Below are 21,084 nucleotides of genomic sequence, written 5' to 3' on the forward strand. Positions count from 1 at the left end.
CCAAGTGATAAGAAGGAAAAAAAAAAAATGGAGGTGTCATCCCAGAGCTCTGGAAGTGCTGCTGCTCCTGAGCCGGGGCAGAGCATACTGACTGGGCTCTGCTCTGTGGCTCTTAAAGGGGCAGCGGCGCTCCTGGGCAAGGACAACAGTGCTGCTGTGCAGCAGGGGCCCCCAGCAGGGGGAAAAGTTAAACAAAAAACCAAAACCAAGAACATCAATAAAACCCGTGTTTATGTGGCCGGGGCGAATGAGGATACAAATGATGGTATGGATGGTGTGCAGTGTGCTGGGGATGTGGCAGAGGGAGTGAATGGCGGTACAAATGTTGCACGTGTGAATGGTGTGGGTGTCAGTGGCGTTGGTAGCGCGGTGGTGGGTGAGGGGGAGGCTGGTCCATCTGCCCCCCCAGCTGCCCCTCCCCCCCCTTCTTTTTCGGCGGTGGTGGCTGGGGCTCCAGGGGGTTCACGGGGGGCTCGGGGGGTCTCCTCGCCTCTGGGTTCCGGGGACGGCGTTTTGCAGCGCCGTTTTCTGGAAGCCCTAAAAAACGGAGAGCGGTCGATCCTGGTAGAGGGAAGAGAGGTGGACCTGTCTTTCTGGCTGGAGAGACATGGCCTGGCCGCCTTCCAAGATAGAAGTGAGGGGGAAACCGTATGGTCCCTCCCGACAGCCGGGCAGGGGGTGGCGAGGAGGAATGTAGTCCGTCTTCGCTGGAGGGGCAGTGAAGCTTGCCCACCCAGGAGCAGGGTGGTGGAGCTCCTCCTGAAGATGGGCTTTGGGGTAGTTGACATCTTTGCCCTGATTCATCCTGCGGCCACCCTCTTCTTTGACATCAGTTTCGTGCGGCCAGAGGGGCTTGAGCTCTTCTGGTCAAATTACGAGCTGGTGAAGGGGGAGCCCGGCTGGCGAGACTTCGCTGTACAAGCGGTGTCTCGCCAAAATGGCGTGAAGAGGGTGACCGTTGTAACATGTAACGAGTCACTCTCTGGTGTTGACATCCTGACGTGGCTTTCCCGCTATGGGGAAGTCACGGACGTCCCTAAAAAAAATCTGGACGAATTTGGCATTTGGTCAGGGGGCTGGACCTTCATGATGAAGTTGAAGGTCTCAGGGGGTACTGTCACCCACATCCCTTCCTCGGCGTTCATAGGAAGGGACCGGATCCTGATCTTCTACCAGGGGCAGCCGAAGGTCTGTCACAGGTGCGGTGATCCCCGCCACTTCAGCGCAAGCTGCAAGGTGCAGAAATGTGCCTTGTGTGGCGGGGTAGGCCATCTCGCTGCATCCTGTAAGGATATTCGGTGTAACCTGTGTGGTGATCTGGGTCACCCGTACAGCCGCTGCCCTCGCTCTTTCTCCAATGCTGCTGCTGGCCGGGTGGGGGGAGGCCGTGAGGGGGAAACCTCTGGCGGTTCAACCTCTGCCGTGGTAGGCGGTGGTAGCGGGGGAGGGGCTGAGGGGCCAGTGAGGAGAGACAAAGCCCGAGGTCAAGCTCGAGGTCCTGCCTACCAGAGGAGGCAGGTGGTGCGCCATGAGGATGGGGGGCAGGGAGAGCCTCAGGCAAATGGGGTAATGTCTGCTCCCCCCTCTAGGGCATCGGCTGTTGTCGCTGAGGCCCCGGGGGAGGCGGAGGTGTGCGAGGAGATCAGGAGGATGGAGAGGGAGGACAACAGGGCTGACTCCGACAACTCCTCCCAGTATGAAAGTGTGGATGAGGAGGTCACGGATCAGCCGACAGTAAAACAGGGTGAAAAACATCGTACCAAAAAAAGGGGGAAGAAGAAAAAGAAGGTTGCTAAGCCTTCTGGCCCTTCGCCCCCTCCCCTGACCGTAGATGTGCCAACGGAAGGGCTCACCGGCTCCCCTCTGATTGCCCTCTCCAACCGGTTCCAAGCCCTCGAGGACTCTGCTGAGTCGGAGGTCGAGGGTGAGGGGCCGGGGGCGGCACCTGGGGGGCTTTCGGGGGGCGGCGCAGTCTGTCCTCCAGGGGGCGTTGTTTCCTCTGGGGGGCGGACTGACCCGGAACCCAGAGGCGAGGACACCTCCAAAATGGATACCTCATCATCCTTAAAGAGAAAGAACATGTCGGAGCCAGACCCTTCCCCGGAGGGGAAAAGTGAGGATGACGGGGTGGGGAAGAAGAAGGCCGTCTAACTTGATCACCCATGATGGCGGAACTCACCCCGTTGACTCTGGCGTCGATTAATGTCGCCAGCATAAAGTCTGATGCGGCTAGATTTGCGGCCTTCGATTTTTTTCACCCGATTTGAGGCTGAAATTTTGTTTTTGCAGGAGACCAGACTAACGGACATGGGGGTCATCCACAAGGCAAAAAAGGAGTGGAGGTGTGGGCCCTCATACTGGTCTCTTGCGGCCGAGCCGTATAGCGGGGTGGCGGTCCTTTTTAAGACCGCTGAGGTGGAATGCCGAAGGGTTATTGAGATAGAAATGGGGAGGTGCCTGGTCTTAGACGTCTTCATGAGGGGACAGGAGCTTCGGCTCATAAACATCTACGGCCCACAGTCTAAGTGGGACCGTAAATGTCTCTTCATGAAGATCAAGCCCTTTCTTTTTACGAGCCGGCAGGTGGTCTTCGGTGGGGATTTCAACACCATTACGAGATCCCGTGATAGGGGAGGTCCCGGAGGCCGCCTGGCTTATGATAGCATAGCCCTAAATAGTTTAGCTAGTGAAGCTCGCCTGGTGGATGTCCACATTCGGCACACCCCAGGTCACGGGGGTTTCACCTTTCATAGGGGTAGCAGTAGGTCTAGGATAGACAGGTTTTTTTTGAAGGAGGACGCCATCTTTTCCGCAGTGTCCGCCGTTGAGGTGGAGTTCTCCGATCACTGTTTAATTTTCTTTTCTCTGAATGTTACAGAGACCCCCCGGATGGGAAGAGGGCTGTGGAAGCTGAATTCATCCCTTCTGGAAGAGGCGGAGGTGAGACAATCCTTTGAGGCTTTTCTTCAGAGCCAGGTACCGCTTTTGGATCTCTGTAGTACTAAGTCTGAGTGGTGGGAGATCTTCAAGAAAAGGGTGGCGGGGTTCTTCCGTCAGCTCTCGAGCCTCAGAAGCCTGAACAGGCATCGCTTGTATCCGGACCTGAGGAGGAAACTCGAGCAGCTCGTCTCGACTGGAGGTGACCGAGAGGAAATCTCCAGAGTGAAATCTTTGCTCAAGGGGTGTCAGTATGATAGGCACGCATCTTTAGTTTTTGAGAGGGACTTCGGGAAGTACCGCTCGCCCGACCCTTACAGAAACTGTAAGATGTCAGTGAATTGTAAGGTGGTGACAGGACTGATCGACAGTACGGGTTCCCTGAACAGATCCAAATAAGGGATCCTGGAGGTGGTCAGGTCCTTTTACTCACACCTCTTGAGGAAGAGGGATCTGGATCGAGATGGGATGTCGGCTTTCCTGGCTGAAACTGTTCCTGAGCCAGGAGATGACCCCTCTCTTCATGTTTTGGCCGAAGTAATCAGGGAAGAGGAAGTGAGACTGGCCATTGATGGGCTCCGGCCCAAAAAATCGCCAGGTCCGGATGGCTTAACATCCGAGTTTTACAAGACTTTTAGGGACTCCTTGGTCCCCCTCTTGACTGAGGTGTTTAATGAGTGCCTCTCCTCGGGTGCTCTTCCCAGTTCAATGAGGAAGTCAGCCCTGATTATCTTGTCAAAGGGTAAGGACCCGTCCCGTATCGAGAATTGGCGTCCCATAGCGCTCCTCGATACGGACCGAAAGATTCTGGCAAAGGTGTTGTTTAATCGGCTGGTGAAGTTTGCACCCCGGCTCCTTTCGGGGGCTCAGCACTGTTCTGTTCCAGGCCGCAGTACTTTTAGTGCTGTGCTCGGTGTCCGAGAGGCAGTGGAGCAGGGCATTGCAGGTCGCTGGAAGGGGTACTTGCTGTCCTTAGACCAGGCAAAAGCTTTTGACCGGGTGGATCATGAGTACCTCTGGTCTGTCCTTCTGAGGTATGGTCTGCCGGGGAGGTTTGTAAATTGGTTAAAGACCTTGTATGAGGGGGCTGAGACTTTCCCGCTCGTGAACGGTTGGGTTGGTCACTCTTTTGAGGTGAGCTCCGGGGTCCGTCAGGGCTGTCCTCTGAGCCCACTTTTATACGTGTTCGCGATCGATCCCTTCTTAAGGAGGGTAGATCGTGGACCGTTGGTGGGAGTCGGGATGGACCGGGCGGAGCCGGGGGCCACTCTGAGGGTGGTAGCGTATGCCGACGACGTCTCCCTTTTTGTATCCTCGAGAGAGGAGGCGGATTGGGTCATGTCTGAGGTCGTGCGCTACTCGGAGGCATCCGGGTCCATGATCAACCGGGAAAAGTGCGAGAGTCTCTGGCTGGGAGGGGGAGATCCAAGTTTTGATCTCCCGGACACCCTTCCAGGGCCCCAGTCCTCCGCTAAGATCTTAGGCATCAATTTTGGCCCAGGGGACTATCCCCAACAAAATTGGGAAGGCAGGCTCAAGATTGCCGCCCAGAAGGTGGACCAGTGGAAGGGTTGGTCTTTAACCCTGAGGGAAAGGGTCAGCTTGGCCAAGGGTTATTTGCTTCCTTTGTTAATTTACTTGGGCAGCGTCTGCATCTTGCCAGAATCTCTCTGGACGCGGGTCTATAGCCTGTTCTTCCAACTGTTATGGGGGAACAGGCTTAACCTAATCAAGAGGGAGGTCACGTACCGCACGAGGAGACTAGGTGGGTTGGGTATGGTCAACCCAGTGGTGTTCTTAGTGAACACCTTTCTTAAGACCAACATTGCCAACCTCTGGACAGAGAGGGCTCCTCCGTGGGTATTCTCCTGCAGGGGATGGTTTCGGCCTTTCTTCCAGGAATGGGAGACAGGAGGGCAGGTGAAGGACCTACGAACACCACATGGACATCTCCCGGCTTATGCTACCCCAGCTCTGAAGGTGATCCGCCGGTGGGGTCTGGGAATGTGGGAAATCAGGACCATGTCGAGGAAATCCCTTGACAGTAGGGTCCTGTTGACCCATTTCCAGAAGCCCCTGGTGCTCAGAGATTGCCCAGGCCGGGATCTGGAGGGGGGGCTCGGGTTGATAAATTCTTCACGGATCCCCTCGAAGTTTTGGGACTTGGCCTGGCGCTGCTTCCACGGGAGGCTGTATGTGAGGGACAATCTGAAGTACAGGAACTCTGATGATCGGGGTTGTCCCCGTGAAGAGTGTGGTGACATGCTGGAAAGCATGGAGCACTTCCTCCTTCAGTGTCCCTTTAATGCAGGGGTCTATAACCGGGTGGGTGCTTCCATAGGCTGGCCTAGGCTGGCTTCCCTCTCTTATCCGGAGTGGGCTTATGGGGCATTCAGATCCCTTGGTGGCCGAGATCGGGGCACTTTATTCCTAGTTAGTGTAGTTGTTAGGTTCTACACCTGGAATGCACGGTGCCTAGTTTCAATACAGCATAAAACCCTCCCCCGGGATGAGGTGGTTAGTAACATCTTGGGTGACCTGGGTAAGGTGCGCTCTTTGGAGTTTGGGAGGCTGGGTGCGAGGAGGGCCTCTTGGCTTTGGAGGGGTCTCTCCTTTTAATACGTACCCGAGGGAAAGCTTGGTTGAGTGATTAGGGGCTTCCTAGGTGTTTGGGAGGCTGGGTGGGAAGAGGGCCTTTTCACTTTTGGAGGGGTTTCTCTTCTTACTCTAGGGACAGATTGGTTGTGTGACTGGGAGAGGGAAAGATAAGGTGGTGTGGGGTGTTGAGGGACAGTTATATAGGGATAGATAGGGACAGGGAGGGACAGTCTAGGGATAGGTAGATAGTATTGTTAAGTTAGGTAGAGTAGGGATAGGTAGGGGCATGTAGGGACAGATAAGGTCAGCTTTTTGAGGGACAGTTTTAGTTGAGTAGGGACAGGGTGTTTGTGTTGGTGTTAGGGTCAGGGCCTCTTCAGACTCCTATTCCCTGGTGGTGGGCTGATGTCTGGCACGCTTAGCCTTTTTGTTTTGTTTCTGGTAGAATTAATGGATATCGGGCTTGAAGGTGCCGAACTTGGGCCTTACAGGTTAAAAGCTGTTGTTTTGGTATTGTGGTATTTTGATGTTGTGTTAGTAAAGTTATGATCTGTAAATAAAATTTTTGTATGTCTGTATTTTATCTTGTGGTATGTATAGTTAGTATGTTGGGGGGGTGTAGTTTAGGTTGGGTGGGGGGTGTTTGTTGGGGGGTTGCATAAGGGCATATGGACCCTGGAAACAATATAAGGGCATGGAAACTTTCATGGACCCGGAGGGAAAAAGTGTGGTGTATTTTTCAGAGGGCATGAACTTGCATGGACCCGTGGTGGCAGTGTGGGTGGAGGGAAAAAATAAAATATATAAATAAAAAAAAAAAAAAAAAAAAAAAAAAAAAAGTTGTGGTAATTACTGTGTTTAGAGTGTTATAGACTGTTATAGAGTGTTAAGTTTGTATAGCTAGGTTGGCCTTTTCTTTTATTTTTTGGACAGCATGGGCCAGATTTTCTTTTCTAGTTTTATATGTATATATGTAATTAAATAGTGGGGAGTGTGAGTGTATGTGTGAGTGTATGTGCGAATGAGTTTTTCTTTACTTTATATTTGTCTATTGGTTAGGAAAAATGGATGTGATGATTTTCCTGCTGGGGGTTTCCTAAAGCTGCAAAGTTAAGAGACTCTAAGAGGCGTGGGAAAAAAGACTTCTTAAATGCTGGTTTTATTTTTGTAAGATATGTTGTGTATTTCTGTTTTTGTTTGTGTTTTGTATTTTTTATAAATAAAAGAGTTCCTGAAGGAACTACAGATAGTGCTTTGGAATGGTGCCCGGGCTGCCCCTGCAAGACTTTCACACTTGGGTGCCCCTCAGTCGCTGGATTGGTAGTTGTAGCCCCTCAGGGTTGAGGCCACTCTGGGTCCGATTTGGTGGGCCGGGTCACTCTGGGTCCGATTTGGTGGCCCGGGTCACTCTGGGTCCGATTTGGTGGCCCAGGTCACTCTGGGTCCGATTAGGTGGGCCGGGTCACTCTGGGTCCGATTTGGTGGGCCGGGTCACTCTGGGTCCGATTTGGTGGCCCAGGTCACTCTGGGTCCGATTTGGTGGCCCGGGTCACTCTGGGTCCGATTTGGTGGCCCGGGTCACTCTGGGTCCGATTTGGTGGCCCGGGTCACTCTGGGTCCGATTTGGTGGCCCGGGTCACTCTGGGTCCGATTTGGTGGCCCGGGTCACTCTGGGTCCGATTTTGTGGGCGGCGCCTCTCTGGGTCCGATTTGGCGGGCGGCGCCACTCTGGGTCCGATTTGGCGGGCAGCGCCACTCTGGGTCCCATTTGGTGGGCCGGGTCACTCTGGGTCCCATTTGGTGGGCCGGGTCACTCTGGGTCCGATTTGGTGGGCCGGGTCACTCTGGGTCCCATTTGGTGGGCCGGGTCACTCTGGGTCCGATTTGGTGGGCCGGGTCACTCTGGGTCCGATTTGGTGGGCCGGGTCACTCTGGGTCCGATTTGGTGGGCCGGGTCACTCTGGGTCCGATTTGGTGGGCCGGGTCACTCTGGGTCCGATTTGGTGGCCCGGGTCACTCTGGGTCCGATTTGGTGGCCCGGGTCACTCTGGGTCCGATTTGGTGGCCCGGGTCACTCTGGGTCCGATTTGGTGGGCCGGGTCACTCTGGGTCCGATTTGGTGGCCCGGGTCACTCTGGGTCACTCTGGGTCCGATTTGGTGGCCCGGGTCACTCTGGGTCCGATTTGGTGGCGTGGGTCACTCTGGGTCCGATTTGGCGGGCGGCGCCACTCTGGGTCCGATTTGGCGGGCGGCGCCACTCTGGGTCCGATTTGGCGGGCGGCGCCACTCTGGGTCCGATTTGGCGGGCGGCGCCACTCTGGGTCCGATTTGGCGGGCGGCGCCACTCTGGGTCCCATTTGGTGGGCCGGGTCACTCTGGGTCCCATTTGGTGGGCCGGGTCACTCTGGGTCCCATTTGGTGGGCCGGGTCACTCTGGGTCCCATTTGGTGGGCCGGGTCACTCTGGGTCCCATTTGGTGGGCCGGGTCACTCTGGGTCCGATTTGGTGGGCCGGGTCACTCTGGGTCCGATTTGGTGGCCCGGGTCACTCTGGGTCCGATTTGGTGGCCCAGGTCACTCTGGGTCCGATTAGGTGGGCCGGGTCACTCTGGGTCCGATTTGGTGGGCCGGGTCACTCTGGGTCCGATTTGGTGGCCCAGGTCACTCTGGGTCCGATTTGGTGGCCCGGGTCACTCTGGGTCCGATTTGGTGGCCCGGGTCACTCTGGGTCCGATTTGGTGGCCCGGGTCACTCTGGGTCCGATTTGGTGGCCCGGGTCACTCTGGGTCCGATTTGGTGGCCCGGGTCACTCTGGGTCCGATTTGGTGGGCGGCGCCACTCTGGGTCCGATTTGGCGGGCGGCGCCACTCTGGGTCCGATTTGGCGGGCAGCGCCACTCTGGGTCCCATTTGGTGGGCCGGGTCACTCTGGGTCCGATTTGGTGGGCCGGGTCACTCTGGGTCCCATTTGGTGGGCCGGGTCACTCTGGGTCCGATTTGGTGGGCCGGGTCACTCTGGGTCCGATTTGGTGGGCCGGGTCACTCTGGGTCCGATTTGGTGGGCCGGGTCACTCTGGGTCCGATTTGGTGGGCCGGGTCACTCTGGGTCCGATTTGGTGGGCCGGGTCACTCTGGGTCCGATTTGGTGGCCCGGGTCACTCTGGGTCCGATTTGGTGGCCCGGGTCACTCTGGGTCCGATTTGGTGGGCCGGGTCACTCTGGGTCCGATTTGGTGGCCCGGGTCACTCTGGGTCACTCTGGGTCCGATTTGGTGGCCCGGGTCACTCTGGGTCCGATTTGGTGGCGTGGGTCACTCTGGGTCCGATTTGGCGGGCGGCGCCACTCTGGGTCCGATTTGGCGGGCGGCGCCACTCTGGGTCCGATTTGGCGGGCGGCGCCACTCTGGGTCCGATTTGGCGGGCGGCGCCACTCTGGGTCCGATTTGGCGGGCGGCGCCACTCTGGGTCCCATTTGGTGGGCCGGGTCACTCTGGGTCCCATTTGGTGGGCCGGGTCACTCTGGGTCCCATTTGGTGGGCCGGGTCACTCTGGGTCCCATTTGGTGGGCCGGGTCACTCTGGGTCCCATTTGGTGGGCCGGGTCACTCTGGGTCCGATTTGGTGGGCCGGGTCACTCTGGGTCCGATTTGGTGGCCCGGGTCACTCTGGGTCCGAATTGGTGAGCGGGGCAATAATTATAATAACACTACAGATAGTGCTTTGAAATTGTGCTGTGCTATCACTTTAAGAGCTGATATTATCTGGCAAAACTGTGCTGGTGTGGTCATGTACAGTTCGCAGGCGTTGGCATAGTAACTGCGTCTGACTGCGCATATCAATGAGCTAATCAGCCAGGTGGCAGGTGGCAGGTACATTTCAAATTGCCTCAGAAACCCGGCCATTATAACCTATGGGAAAATTTCCCTATTGAAATGCATTACAATGAGGGGAAAAAACATTTTCAAACGCAAATTGCGCCAAAACTAAAAATCCGATCGACACGAAAAATACTTAGCACACATCTTGGGGATGCTGGCTTCGAAATGACACCTCACTGGAGTCTGTGAGTGAAGCGGTTCGGGCCGCATTACGTGCGGACTGAATAATAATAATAACTAGATGGGTATTTCCTGAAGGAACTACAGATAGTGCTTTGGAATGGTGCCCGGGCTGCCCCTGCAAGACTTTCACACTTGGGTGCCCCTCAGGCGGTCCGATTTGGTGGGTTGGGTCAATCTGGGTCTGATTTTGTGGGCGGGGTAAATCTAGGTCCGATTCGGTGGGCGGGGTCACTTTTGGTCCGATTCTGTGGGCGCGGCCACTCTGGGTCCGATTCGGTGGGCGGAGCCACTCTGGGTCCGATTTGGTGGGCGGGGCACCTTAGGGACCAATTTGGTGGGTGGGGTCACTCGGTCCGATTTGGTGGGCTGGGCACCTCAGGGTCTGATTTGGTGGGCTGGGCACCTCAGGGTCCGATTTGGTGGGTGGGGTCACTCTGGGTCCGATTTGGTGGGCGGGGTCACTCTGGGCCCGATTTGGTGGAAGGGGTCACTCTGGGTCCGATTTGGTGGAAGGGGTCACTCTGGGTCTGATTTGGTGGAAGGGGTCACTCTGGGTCCGATTTGGTGGGCGGAGCCACTCTGGGTCCGATTTGGTGGGCGGGGTCACTCTGGGTCTGATTTAGGGGGCGGGGTCACTCTGGGTCCGATTTGGTGGGCCGGGCCCCTCGGGGTCCGATTTGGTGGGCCGGGCCTCTCGGGTTCTGAATTGGTGAGCGGGGTAATCTACTATCTAATTGTCTAAGGGCACTTCCGTCTTTCTGTCTCACAACACCGCTACATCATCATCTCGTGAGACCGCAATGCACTCTTGGGACCGGAGCGCGCAACAAGCATCGGGTACCGGCCACTCCAGGTGCAACAAGCATCGTGTACCGGCCGCTCTAGGAGGTGCAACAACCATCAGATACCGGCCGCTCCAGGAGGTGAGTATGTAACTTTTTTATTTTAATTCTTTTTTTTTTTAACAGGGATATGCAGTATACTATGTGACTGGACAATATACTACGTGACTGGGCAGTATAACTACGTGGCTCTGCGCTGTATACTGCGTGGCTCTGTGCTGTATACTGCGTGGCTCTGCGCTGTATACTACGCGGCTCTGCGCTGTATACTACGCGGCTCTGCGCTGTATACTGCGTGGCTCTGCGCTGTGTACTGCGCGGCTCTGCGCTGTGTACTGCACGGCTCTGCACTGTGTACTGCGCGGCTCTGCACTGTGTACTGCGCGTTCTGCGCTGTATACTGCGCGGCTCTGCGCTGTATACTGCGCAGCTCTGCGCAGCTCTGCGCTTTGTACTGCGCGGCTCTGCGCTATATACTGCGTGGCTCTTCGCTGTATACTACGCGGCTCTGCGCTGTGTACTGCGCGGCTCTGCGCTGTGTACTGCGCGTGTCCGTGCTGTGTACTGCGCGTGTCTGCGCTGTATACTGCGGGGCTCTGCACTGTATACTGCGGGGCTCTGCGCTGTATACTACGCGGCTCAGCGCTGTATACTGCGCGGCTCTGCGCTGCATACTGCGTTGCTCTACGCTGCGTACTGCGCGGCTCTGCGCTGTATACTGGGTGGCTCTGCGCTGTGTACTGCGCGGCTCTGTGCTGTGTACTGTGCGGCTCTGCACTGTGTACTGCGCGGCTCTGCGCTGTGTACTGCGCGGCTCTGCGCTGTGTACTGCGCGGCTCTGCGCTTTATACTGTGCGGCTCTGCGCTCTGTACTGCGCGGCTCTGCGCTGTGTACTGCGCAGCTCTGCGCTGTATACTGCGCGGCTCTGCGCTGTGTACTGCGCGGCTCTGCGCTGTGTACTGCGCGGCTCTGCGCTGTGTACTGCTCGGCTCTGCGCTGTGTACTGCGCGGCTCTGCGCTGTGTACTGCGCGGCTCTGCGCTGTGTACTGCGCGGCTCTGCGCTGTGTACTGCGCGGCTCTGCGCTGTGTACTGCACGGCTCTGCGCGGTATACTGCGCGGCTCTGCGCTTTATACTGTGCGGCTCTGCGCTCTGTACTGCACGGCTCTGCGCTGTCTACTGCGCGGCTCTGCGCTGTGTACTGCTCGGCTCTGCGCTGTGTACTGCGTGGCTCTCCGCTTTATACTGCGCGGCTCTGCGCTTTATACTGCGCGGCTTTGCGCTGTGTACTGCATGGCTCTGCGCTGTGTACTGCGCGGCTCTGCGCTGTGTACTGCACGGCTCTGCGCTGTGTACTGCACGGCTCTGCGCTTTATACTGCGCGGCTCTGCGCTGTGTACTGCACGGCTCTGCGCTGTGTACTGCGCGGCTCTGCGCTGTGTACTGCACGGCTCTGCGCTTTATACTGCGCGGCTCTGCGCTGTGTACTGCACGGCTCTGCGCTGTGTACTGCGCGGCTCTGCGCTGTGTACTGCGCGGCTCTGCGCTTTATACTGCGCGGCTCTGCGCTGTGTACTGCGCGGCTCTGCGCTGTGTACTGCGCGGCTCTGCGCTGTGTACTGCACGGCTCTGCGCTTTATACTGCGCGGCTCTGCGCTGTGTACTGCACGGCTCTGCGCTGTGTACTGCGCGGCTCTGCGCTGTGTACTGCACGGCTCTGCGCTTTAAACTGCGCGGCTCTGCGCTGTGTACTGCACGGCTCTGCGCTGTGTACTGCGCGGCTCTGCGCTGTGTACTGCGCGGCTCTGCGCTTTATACTGCGCGGCTCTGCGCTGTGTACTGCGCGGCTCTGCGCTGTGTACTGCACGGCTCTGCGCTTTATACTGCGCGGCTCTGCGCTGTGTACTGCACGGCTCTGCGCTGTGTACTGCGCGGCTCTGCGCTGTGTACTGCACGGCTCTGCGCTTTATACTGCGCGGCTCTGCGCTGTGTACTGCACGGCTCTGCGCTGTGTACTGCGCGGCTCTGCGCTGTGTACTGCGCGGCTCTGCGCTTTATACTGCGCAGCTCTGCGCTGTGTACTGCGCGGCTCTGCGCTGTGTACTGCGCGGCTCTGCGCTGTGTACTGCACGGCTCTGCACTGTATACTGCGTGGCTGTACAATATACTACGTGGACATGCATATTCTAGAATACCCGATGAGTTAGAATCGGGCCACAGTCTAATAATCATAAGACTACAGATAGTGGTTTGGAATTGTGCTGTACTGTCACTTTAAGAGCTGATATTATCTGACAAAACTTGTGAGCTGATGTAGAGTTCATAGGCGTTGGCATAGTAACTGTGTCTGACTGCGCATATCAATGAGCTAATCAGCCAGGTGGCAGTTATTTTTAGAAATTGCCTCAGAAACCAGCCCATTATAAACGTATAGGAAAATTTCTCCATTGAAACGCATTGAAAGACTTTTTTCAAACACAAATTGCGCAAAAACTGCAATTCCGATCGACACGAAAAATACTTAGCACACCTCTCAGGAACGCTGGCTTCGAAATGACACCTCACTGGAGTCTGTGAGTTTAGCGGTTCGGGCCGCATTACGTGCGGACTGAATAATAAGAATAAGAAGAAGTTTACCACGGTGGAATAACAGTATAGTGCTTTGTTCCAAAGCACTATAACTAGATGGGTATTTCCTGAAGGAACTACAGATAGTGCTTTGGAATGGTGCCCGGGCTGCCCCTGCAAGACTTTGACACTTGGGTGCCCCTCAGGCGGTCCGATTTGGTGGGTTGGGTCAATCTGGGTCTGATTTTGTGGGCGGGGTAAATCTAGGTCCGATTCGGTGGGCGGGGTCACTTTTGGTCCGATTCTGTGGGCGCGGCCACTCTGGGTCCGATTCGGTGGGCGGAGCCACTCTGGGTCCGATTTGGTGGGCGGGGCACCTTAGGGACCAATTTGGTGGGTGGGGTCACTCGGTCCGATTTGGTGGGCTGGGCACCTCAGGGTCTGATTTGGTGGAAGGGGTCACTCTGGGTCTGATTTGGTGGAAGGGGTCACTCTGGGTCCGATTTGGTGGGCGGAGCCACTCTGGGTCCGATTTGGTGGGCGGGGTCACTCTGGGTCTGATTTAGGGGGCGGGGTCACTCTGGGTCCGATTTGGTGGGCCGGGCCCCTCGGGGTCTGATTTGGTGGGCCGGGCCTCTCGGGTTCCGAATTGGTGAGCGGGGTAATCTACTATCTAATTGTCTAAGGGCACTTCCGTCTTTCTGTCTCACAACACCGCTACGTCATCATCTCGTGAGACCGCAATGCACTCTTGGGACCGGAGCGCGCAACAAGCATCGGGTACCGGCCACTCCAGGTGCAACAAGCATCGTGTACCGGCCGCTCTAGGAGGTGCAACAACCATCAGATACCGGCCGCTCCAGGAGGTGAGTATGTAACTTTTTTATTTTAATTCTTTTTTTTTTTTAACAGGGATATGCAGTATACTATGTGACTGGACAATATACTACGTGACTGGGCAGTATAACTACGTGGCTCTGCGCTGTATACTGCGTGGCTCTGTGCTGTATACTGCGTGGCTCTGCGCTGTATACTACGCGGCTCTGCGCTGTATACTACGCGGCTCTGCGCTGTATACTGCGTGGCTCTGCGCTGTGTACTGCGCGGCTCTGCGCTGTGTACTGCGCGGCTCTGCGCTGTGTACTGCACGGCTCTGCGCTGTGTACTGCGCGGCTCTGCACTGTGTACTGCGCGTTCTGTGCTGTATACTGCGCGGCTCTGCGCTGTATACTGCGCGGCTCTGCGCTGTATACTGCGCAGCTCTGCGCTTTGTATTGCACGGCTCTGCGCTATATACTGCGTGGCTCTTCGCTGTATACTACGCGGCTCTGCGCTGTGTACTGCGCGGCTCCGCGCTGTGTACTGCGCGTGTCCGTGCTGTGTACTGCGCGTGTCTGCGCTGTATACTGCGCGGCTCTGCGCTGTGTACTGCGCGGCTCTGCACTGTGTACTGCACGGCTCTGCGCTGTATACTGCGGGGCTCTGCACTGTATACTGCGGGGCTCTGCACTGTATACTGCGGGGCTCTGCGCTGTATACTACGCGGCTCAGTGCTGTATACTGCGCGGCTCTGCGCTGCATACTGCTTGGCTCTACGCTGCGTACTGCGCGGCTCTGCGCTATATACTGGGTGGCTCTGCGCTGTGTACTGCGCGGCTCTGTGCTGTGTACTGTGCGGCTCTGCACTGTGTACTGCGCGGCTCTGCGCTGTGTACTGCGCGGCTCTGCGCTGTGTACTGCGCGGCTCTGCGCTTTATACTGTGCGGCTCTGCGCTGTGTACTGCGCGGCTCTGCGCTGTGTACTGCGCGGCTCTGCGCTGTATACTGCGCGGCTCTGCGCTGTGTACTGCGCGGCTCTGCGCTGTGTACTGCGCGGCTCTGCGCTGTGTACTGCTCGGCTCTGCGCTGTGTACTGCGCGGCTCTCCGCTGTGTACTGCGCGGCTCTCCGCTGTGTACTGCGCGGCTCTGCGCTGTGTACTGCGCGGCTCTGCGCTGTGTACTGCGCGGCTCTGCGCTGTGTACTGCGCGGCTCTGCGCTTTGTACTGCGCGGCTTTGCGCTGTGTACTGCGCGGCTCTGCGCTGTGTACTGCGCGGCTCTGCGCTGTGTACTGCACGGCTCTGCGCTTTATACTGCGCGGCTCTGCGCTGTGTACTGCACGGCTCTGCGCTGTGTACTGCGCAGCTCTGCGCGGTATACTGCGCGGCTCTGCGCTTTATACTGTGCGGCTCTGCGCTCTGTACTGCACGGCTCTGCGCTGTCTACTGCGCGGCTCTGCGCTGTGTACTGCTCGGCTCTGCGCTGTGTACTGCGCGGCTCTCCGCTTTATACTGCGCGGCTCTGCGCTGTGTACTGCGCGGCTCTGCGCTGTGTACTGCGCGGCTCTGCGCTTTATACTGCGCGGCTTTGCGCTGTGTACTGCATGGCTCTGCGCTGTGTACTGCGCGGCTCTGCGCTGTGTACTGCGCGGCTCTGCGCTGTGTACTGCGGGGCTCTGCTCTTTATACTGTGCGGCTCTGCGCTGTGTACTGCATGGCTCTGCGCTGTGTACTGCGCGGCTCTGCGCTGTGTACTGCGCGGCTCTGCGCTGTGTACTGCGCGGCTCTGCGCTGTGTACTGCGCGGCTCTGCGCTGTGTACTGCGCGGCTCTGCACTGTATACTGCGTGGCTGTGCAATATACTACGTGGACATGCATATTCTAGAATACCCGATGAGTTAGAATCGGGCCACCATCTAATAATTATAAGACTACAGATAGTGGTTTGGAATTGTGCTGTACTGTCACTTTAAGAGCTGATATTATCTGACAAAACTTGTGACCTGGTGAGCTGATGTAGATTTCATAGGCGTTGGCATAGTAACTGTGTCTGACTGCGCATATCAATGAGCTAATCAGCCAGGTGGCAGTTATTTTTAGAAATTGCCTCAGAAACCAGCCCATTATAAACGTATAGGAAAATTTCTCCATTGAAACGCATTGAAAGACTTTTTTCAAACACAAATTGCGCAAAAACTACAAATCCGATCGGCACGAAAAATACTTAGCACACCTCTTGGGGACGCTGGCTTCGAAATGACACCTCACTGGAGTCTGTGAGTTTAGCGCTTCGGGCCGCATTACGTGCGGACTGAATAATAAGAATAAGAAGAAGTTTACCACGGTGGAATAACAGTATAGTGCTTTGTTCCAAAGCACTATAACTAGATGGGTATTTCCTGAAGGAACTACAGATAGTGCTTTGGAATGGTGCCCGGGCTGCCCCTGCAAGACTTTCACACTTGGGTGCCCCTCAGGCGGTCCGATTTGGTGGGTTGGGTCAATCTGGGTCTGATTTTGTGGGCGGGGTAAATCTAGGTCCGATTCGGTGGGCGGGGTCACTTTTGGTCCGATTCTGTGGGCGCGGCCACTCTGGGTCCGATTCGGTGGGCGGAGCCACTCTGGGTCCGATTTGGTGGGCGGGGCACCTTAGGGACCAATTTGGTGGGTGGGGTCACTCGGTCCGATTTGGTGGGCTGGGCACCTCAGGGTCTCATTTGGTGGGCTGGGCACCTCAGGGTCCGATTTGGTGGGTGGGGTCACTCTGGGTCCGATTTGGTGGAAGGGGTCACTCTGGGTCTGATTTGGTGGAAGGGGTCACTCTGGGTTCGATTTGGTGGGCGGAGCCACTCTGGGTCCGATTTGGTGGGCGGGGTCACTCTGGGTCCGATTTGGTGGGCGGGGTCACTCTGGGTCCGATTTGGTGAGCCGGGCCCCTCGGGGTCCGATTTGGTGAGCGGGGTAATCTACTATATAATTGTCTAAGGGCACTTCCGTCTTTCTGTCTCACAACACCGCTACGTCATCATCTCATGAGACCGCAATGCACTCTTGGGACCGGAGCGCGCAACAAGCATCGGGTACCGGCCACTCCAGGTGCAACAAGCATCGTGTACCGGCCGCTCTAGGAGGTGCAACAACCATCAGATACCGGCCGCTCCAGGAGGTGAGTATGTAACTTTTTTATTTTAATTCTTTTTTTTTTTTTTAACAGGGATATGCAGTATACTATGTGACTGGACAATATACTACGTGACTGGGCAGTATAACTACGTGGCTCTGCGCTGTATACTGCGTGGCTCTGCGCTGTATACTACGCGGCTCTGCGCTGTATACTACGCGGCTCTGCGCTGTATACTGCGCGGCTCTGCGCTGTGTACTGCGCGGCTCTGCGCTGTGTACTGCGCGGCTCTGCGCTGTGTACTGCGTGGCTCTGCGCTGTGTACTGCACGGCTCTGCGCTGTGTACTGCGCGGCTCTGCGCTGTGTACTGCGCGTTCTGCGCTGTGTACTGCGCGGCTCTGCGCTGTATACTGCGCGGCTCTGCGCTTTGTACTGTGCGGCTCTGCGCTATATACTGCGTGGCTCTTCGCTGTATACTACGCGGCTCTGCGCTGTGTACTGCGTGGCTCTGCGCTGTGTACTGCGCGTGTCCGTGCTGTGTACTGCGCGTGTCTGCGCTGTATACTGCGCGGCTCTGCGCTGTGTACTGCGCGGCTCTGCGCTGTATACTGCGGGGCTCTGCACTGTATACTGCGGGGCTCTGCGCTGTGTACTGCGCGGCTCTGCGCTGTATACTGCGGGGCTCTGCACTGTATACTGCGGGGCTCTGTGCTGTATACTACGCGGCTCTGCGCAGTATACTGCGCGGCTCTGCGCTGTATACTGCGCGGCTCTGCGCTGTATACTGCGCGGCTCTGCGCTGTATACTGGGTGGCTCTGCGCTGTGTACTGCGCGGCTCTGCGCTGTATACTGCGCGGCTCTGCGCTGTATACTGCGCGGCTCTGCGCTGTATACTGCGCGGCTCTGCGCTGTATACTGCGCGGCTCTGCGCTTTGCACTGCGCCGCTCTGTGCTGTGTACTGCGCGGCTCTGCGCTGTGTACTGCGCGGCTCTGCGCTGTGTACTGCGTGGCTCTGCACTGTGTACTGCGCGGCTCTGCGCGGTATACTGCGCGGCTCTGCTCTTTATACTGTGTGGCTCTGCGCTCTGTACTGCGCGGCTCTGCGCTGTGTACTGCGCGGCTCTGCGCGGTATACTGCGCGGCTCTGCGCTGTGTACTGCACGGCTCTGCGCTTTATATTGCGCGGCTCTGCGCTGTGTACTGCGCGGCTCTGCGCTGTGTATTGCGCGGCTCTGCGCTGTGTATTGTGCGGCTCTGCGCTGTGTACTGCGCGGCTCAGCGCTGTGTACTGCGCGGCTCTGCGCTGTGTACTGCGCGGCTCTGCGCTGTGTACTGCGCGGCTCTGCACTGTATACTGCGTGGCTGTGCAATATACTACGTGGACATGCATATTCTAGAATACCCGATGAGTTAGAATCGGGCCACAGTCTAATAATCATAAGACTACGGATAGTGGTTTGGAATTGTGCTGTACTGTCACTTTAAGAGCTGATATTATCTGACAAAACTTGTGACCTGGTGGGCTGGTAGAGTTTATAGGCGTTGGCATAGTAACTGGGTCTCACTGCGCATATCAATGAGGTAATCAGCCAGGTGGCATTTATTTTTAGAAATTGCCTCAGAAATCAGGCCCATTATAAACGTATTGGAAAATTTCCCTATTGAAATGCATTGAGACACTTTTTGAAAAACGCAAATTGCGCCAAAACTACAAATCCGATCGACACGAAAAATACTTAGCACACCTCTCAGGAACGCTGGCTTCGAAATGACACCTCACTGGAGTCTGTGAGTTTAGCGGTTCGGGCCGCATTACGTGCGGACTGAATAATAATAATAAGAACTAGATGGGTATTTCCTGAAGGAACTACAGATAGTGCTTTGGAATGGTGCCCGGGCTGCCCCTGCAAGACTTTCACACTTGGGTGCCCCTCAGGCGCTGGTTTGATAGTTGTAGCCCCTCAGGGTTGAGGCTTGGTGGGCCGGGTCACTCTGGGTCCGATTTGGTGGGCCGGGTCACTCTTGGTCCGATTTGGTGGCCAGGGTCACTCTGGGTCCGATTTGGTGGCCCGGGTCACTCTGGGCCCGATTTGGTGGCCTGGGTCACTCTGGGCCCGATTTGGTCAACCCGGGTCACTCTGGGCCCGATTTGGTGGCACGGGTCACTCTGGGCCCGATTTGGTAGCCCGGGTCTCTCTGGGCCCGATTTGGTGGCCCGGGTCACTCTGGGTTCGATTTAATGACCCGGGTCACTCTGGGTCCGATTTGGTGGCCCGGGTCACTCTGGGTCCGATTTGGTGGCCCGGGTCACTCTGGGTCCGATTTGGTGGCCCGGGTCACTCTGGGTCCGATTTGGTGGCCCGGGTCACTCTGGGTCCGATTTGGTGGCCCGGGTCACTCTGGGTCCGATTTGGTGGCCCGGGTCACTCTGGGTCCGATTTGGTGGCCCGGGTCACTCTGGGTCCGATTTGGTGGCCCGGGTCACTCTGGGTCCGATTTGGTGGCCTGGGTCACTCTGGGTCCGATTTGGTGGCCCGGGTCACTCTGGGTCCGAATTGGTGAGCGGGGCAATAATTATAATAACACTACAGATAGTGCTTTGAAATTGTGCTGTGCTATCACTTTAAGAGCTGATATTATCTGGCAAAACTGTGCTGGTGTGGTCATGTACAGTTCGCAGGCGTTGGCATAGTAACTGCGTCTGACTGCGCATATCAATGAGCTAATCAGCCAGGTGGCAGGTGGCAGGTACATTTCAAATTGCCTCAGAAACCCGGCCATTATAACCTATGGGAAAATTTCCCTATTGAAATGCATTACAATGAGGGGAAAAAAACATTTTCAAACGCAAATTGCGCCAAAACTAATAATCCGATCGACACGAAAAATACTTAGCACACCTCTTGGGGATGCTGGCTTCGAAATGACACCTCACTGGAGTCTGTGAGTGAAGCGGTTCGGGCCGCATTACGTGCGGACTGAATAATAATAATAACTAGATGGGTATTTCCTGAAGGAACTACAGATAGTGCTTTGGAATGGTGCCCGGGCTGCCCCTGCAAGACTTTCACACTTGGGTGCCCCTCAGGCGGTCCGATTTGGTGGGTTGGGTCAATCTGGGTCTGATTTTGTGGGCGGGGTAAATCTAGGTCCGATTCGGTGGGCGGGGTCACTTTTGGTCCGATTCTGTGGGCGCGGCCACTCTGGGTCCGATTCGGTGGGCGGAGCCACTCTGGGTCCGATTTGGTGGGCGGGGCACCTTAGGGACCAATTTGGTGGGTGGGGTCACTCGGTCCGATTTGGTGGGCTGGGCACCTCAGGGTCTCATTTGGTGGGCTGGGCACCTCAGGGTCTGATTTGGTGGGTGGGGTCACTCTGGGTCCGATTTGGTGGAAGGGGTCACTCTGGGTCTGATTTGGTGGAAGGGGTCACTCTGGGTTCGATTTGGTGGGCGGAGCCACTCTGGGTCCGATTTGGTGGGCGGGGTCACTCTGGGTCCGATTTGGTGGGCGGGGTCACTCTGGGTCCGATTTGGTGAGCCGGGCCCCTCGGGGTCCGATTTGGTGAGCGGGGTAATCTACTATATAATTGTCTAAGGGCACTTCCGTCTTTCTGTCTCACAACACCGCTACGTCATCATCTCATGAGACCGCAATGCACTCTTGGGACCGGAGCGCGCAACAAGCATCGGGTACCGGCCACTCCAGGTGCAACAAGCATCGTGTACCGGCCGCTCTAGGAGGTGCAACAACCATCAGATACCGGCCGCTCCAGGAGGTGAGTATGTAACTTTTTTATTTTAATTCTTTTTTTTTTTTTTAACAGGGATATGCAGTATACTATGTGACTGGACAATATACTACGTGACTGGGCAGTATAACTACGTGGCTCTGCGCTGTATACTGCGTGGCTCTGCGCTGTATACTACGCGGCTCTGCGCTGTATACTGCGCGGCTCTGCGCTGTGTACTGTGCGGCTCTGCGCTGTGTACTGCGCGGCTCTGCGCTGTGTACTGCGCGGCTCTGCGCTGTGTACTGCGTGGCTCTGCGCTGTGTACTGCACGGCTCTGCGCTGTGTACTGCGCGGCTCTGCGCTGTGTACTGCGCGTTCTGCGCTTTGTACTGTGCGGCTCTGCGCT

The 21,084-nt window shown here is 56.6% G+C and overlaps 1 protein-coding gene across 6 annotated transcripts in view; it reads left to right on the plus strand.

The window, feature by feature from the left end:
* SLC7A6 (solute carrier family 7 member 6) overlaps positions 1-21,084 on the plus strand; it is a 183,204-nt gene that overhangs the window by 95,849 nt on the left and 66,271 nt on the right. Inside the window, exon 1 of one of the 6 annotated variants that reach the window (XM_077288156.1) lies at positions 2,450-2,940. The exons of the other annotated variants lie outside the window; for them this stretch is intronic. The gene's annotated coding sequence lies outside the window, so the exon portion shown is untranslated. Of the gene's footprint in view, positions 1-2,449; positions 2,941-21,084 lie in introns of those variants that run through there. 6 annotated transcript variants of the gene reach the window in all.

The sequence above is a fragment of the Ranitomeya variabilis genome, chromosome 2 (assembly GCF_051348905.1).
Source record: "Ranitomeya variabilis isolate aRanVar5 chromosome 2, aRanVar5.hap1, whole genome shotgun sequence".
NCBI classification, from domain to species: domain Eukaryota; kingdom Metazoa; phylum Chordata; class Amphibia; order Anura; family Dendrobatidae; genus Ranitomeya; species Ranitomeya variabilis.